Below are 3843 nucleotides of genomic sequence, written 5' to 3' on the forward strand. Positions count from 1 at the left end.
GAAACCAAACTGGCTGAACATGTCCGAAGTCTGGAAGAGAAGATTGAAGAGGGACACCAGAAGCTAAGAGAAGAAATTAAGGAAGGGATCTTCCATATCTTGCCAGGACAAACAAGAGTCTCTGTTATCAGGAGCCAGCGTCCCCCAGCTAAGGAGAGAGGGTACACTCCACGTGGTTTTACCTCCATGAGCACGGAGAAGATATGAGGAAGTGGGATGGGAAACCCACCTCTTCCTTAGCAACCCCAGTACGTGAATTGAAGAGGAACAAGTACCACAAGGAACTCTTCAAGGATAAATGCTGCTCCAGTCTCTCGTGGGCAAGACTCCAGACGGTACAGGAATGATGATACGTCTGATCCTCTTGAAGGGACCTCCAGGTCATACTTACAAGAAGAGCACAATGAGTACCATGACCAGGACTAGGGGTGCCCTGCCTCTAGCCAGGTAGAGGAGAGGGACAATCGGGTCTATTGGACAGTGTGGATTCGGTGACCTGGCACATCAGAGCCACAAAGATATAAGGCCTTAGTGGACACCGGTACACAATGTATTTTAATGCCATCAAGATACGTAGGGGCAGAATCCATCTCTATTTCTGGGGTGACAGGGGGATCCCAACACCTGACTGTACTGGAAGCTGAAGTGAGCCTGACTGGGAAGGAATGGCACAGACACCCCATCGTGACTGGCCCAGAAGCCCTGTGCGTCGTTGGCATAGATTACCTGAGGAGTGGGTATTTCAAAGACCCAAAAGGACTTTGCTGGGCTTTTGGCATAGCTACTGTGGAGACAGAGGACATTAGACAGTTGAACACCTTGCCTGGTCTCTCAGAGGACCCCTCTGCTGTGGGACTGCTGAAGGTTGAAGAACAATTGGTACCGATAGCCACAGCAACTGTGCACCGTCGGTAATACCGCACCGACTGAGACTCTGTGACTCCTATACATAAGATGATCCGTGAACTGGAGACCCAGGGGGTGGTCAGCAAGACTCGCTCACCCTTTAATAGCCCGATATGGCCAGTGCGTAAGTCCAGCAGAGAGTGGAGGCTGACGGTGGATTACCATGGACTCAATGAAGTCACACCATCGCTGAGTGCTGCTGTGCCGAACATGCCGGAGCTCCAGTACGAGCTGGAGTCCAAGGCAACCAAGTGGTATGCCACCACTGACATTGCCAATGCCTTTTTCTCCATTCCTTTGGCAGTGGAGTGCAGGCCACAATTTGCTTTCACTTGGAGAGGTGTGCAGTACACCTGGAATCGACTGCCTCAGGGGTGGAAACAGTCCCAGCATTTGGCATGGACTGATCCAGACTGCACTGGAAAAGGACGAGGCTCCAGAACATCTACAGTACATTGATGACATCATTGTATGGGGGAACACAGCAGGGGAAGTCTTCGAGAAAGGAGAGAAGATAATCCAGATTCTCCTAAGAGCTGGTTTTGCCATTAAATGAAGTAAGGTCAAGGGACCTGCACAGGAAATTCAGTTCCTAGGAGTGAAGTGGCAAGATGGACGCCGCCTAATTTCAACAGAGGTGATTAACAAAATAGCAGCCATGTCCCCACCAACCAGCAAGAAGGAAACACAGGCTTTCCTAGGTGCTGTGGGCTTTTGGAGGATGCATATCCCCGAGTAGTCAGATTGTAAGCCCTCTCTACTTTGTGACACGGAAGAAAAATGATTTCCAATGGGGTCCTAAACAACAAGCCTTTGAACAAATTAAACAGGAGATTGCCCATGTGGTAGTCCTTGGGTCAGTAAGGACAGGACAGGATGTGAAGAATGTGCTCTACACTGCAGCTGGGGAGAACGGTCCTTCCTGGAGCCTCTGGCAGAAAGTGCCTGGGGAGACCCGAGGACGACTGCTGGGATTCTGGTCGGGGATACAAAGGATCTGAAGCCAGCTATACACCAACTGAGAAAGAGATCTTGGCTGCTTATGAAGGAGTTCGAGTTGCCTCAGAAGTGATCGGCACCGAAGCGCAGCTCCTCCTGGGACCCTGACTACCAGTGCTGGGCTGGATGTTCAAGGGAAGAGTTCCTTCTACACATCACGCCACTGATGCCACATGGAGTAAGTGGATCGCTCTGATCACACAGCAAACCCAGATAGGGAATCCTAATCGCCCTGGGATTCTGGAAATTATCACCAATTGGCCCGAAGGTGAGAGTTTCGGACTATCCTCTGAAGAAGAAGAGGAGCAGGTGACACGACCGGAGGAGGCCTCACCATATGACAAGCAACCAGCAGATGAAAAGTGATATGTGCTCTTAACGGATGGTTCCTGTTGCATTGTAGGGACAAATCAAAAATGGAAGGCAGCCGTATAGAGTCCCACACGGCGAGTCGCAGAAGTGACTGAAGGACAAGGTGGGTCAAGTCAGGTTGCAGAGCTTAAAGCCGTTCAGTTGGCTTTCGATATAGCTGAACGAGAGAAGTGGCCAAGACTCTATCTCTACACTGACTCATGGATGGTGGCCAATGCTCTGTGGGGATGGCTGGAGCGATGGAAAAAGGAGGAACTGGCAGCGCCAAGGGAAACCCATCTGGGCGGCGGAGATGTGGCAGGACATCGTTGGCTGGGTAGAGAAGCTGAGTGTGAAGGTCCATCACGTAGATGCTCATGTACGCAAGAAATGGGCTAATGAGGAGCATCGTAACAATGAGTAGGCAGACCTAGCTGCCAGGATTAAAATCTCTCAGGTAGATCTGGATTGGCAGAACAAAGGATAATTATTTCTGGCTCGATGGGCCCATGATGCCTCTGGTCACCAGGGGAGAGATGCAACATACAGATGGGCTTGTGACCGAGGGGTGGATCTAACCATGGGCATCGTCTCACAGGTCATCCATGACTGTGAGACGTGCTACCATCAAGCAGGCCAAGTGGGTGAAGCCTCTACGGTACGGTGGACGGTGGTCGAAATACAGGTATGGAGAAGCCTGGCAAGTTGACTACATCACGCTCCCCAAAACCCGCCAAGGCAAGCACTACATACTGACCATGGCAGAAGGAAGTACTGGATGGCTGGAGACGTACCTCGTGCCTTATGCCACTGCCCGGAATACCATCCTGGACCTTGAGAAACAAGTCCTGTGGCAACACGGCACCCCGGAGAGAATTGAGTCTGATAATGGGACCCATTTCAAGAATGGCCTCGTAGACACCTGGGCCAGAGAGTACAGCGTTGAGTGGGTGTATCATATCCCCTACCATGCACCAGCTGCTGGAAAAGTTGAGCGGTGCAACGGACTGCTGAAAACCACCCTGAAGGCACTGGGTGGGGGGACTCTCAAACACTGGGAGCTGCATTTAGCAAAGGTCACCTGGTTGGTCAACACCCGAGGCTCCATCAATCGAGTTGGCCCTGCTCAGTCAGAACCTTTGCATACTGTAGATGGAAATAAAGTCCCCGTGGTGCATATGAGAGGTATGTTAGGGAAGACTGTTTGGATTAGTCCCACCTCAAGCAAAGGCAAACCCATCCGAGGGATTGTTTTTGCCCAAGGGCCTGGTTTCACCTGGTGGGTAATGCAAAAAGATGGGGAGACATGTTGTGTACCACAAGGGGACCTAATTTTGAGTGAGACTGGTCTGTAATGTTTCACTGTATATATAGAGAGAGATGTATATAGTTTTAAAGGGATATAGTTTTTAAAGGGGGTTAATTTGGGCATGACATGGATGGCATAGAATAAGGGGTGGATAATGTCCTAGTTAGAACATCTGGGACCAGTTTATCACTGTATGGGTGTAACCCAAAACTGTGTATTCTATAGCCTTCCATGCTATTTCCCAGAAACTATCAATAGACTATTTACATGCTCTGCCC

The sequence above is a fragment of the Pseudopipra pipra genome, chromosome W (assembly GCF_036250125.1).
Source record: "Pseudopipra pipra isolate bDixPip1 chromosome W, bDixPip1.hap1, whole genome shotgun sequence".
In the NCBI taxonomy this organism is placed as follows: domain Eukaryota; kingdom Metazoa; phylum Chordata; class Aves; order Passeriformes; family Pipridae; genus Pseudopipra; species Pseudopipra pipra.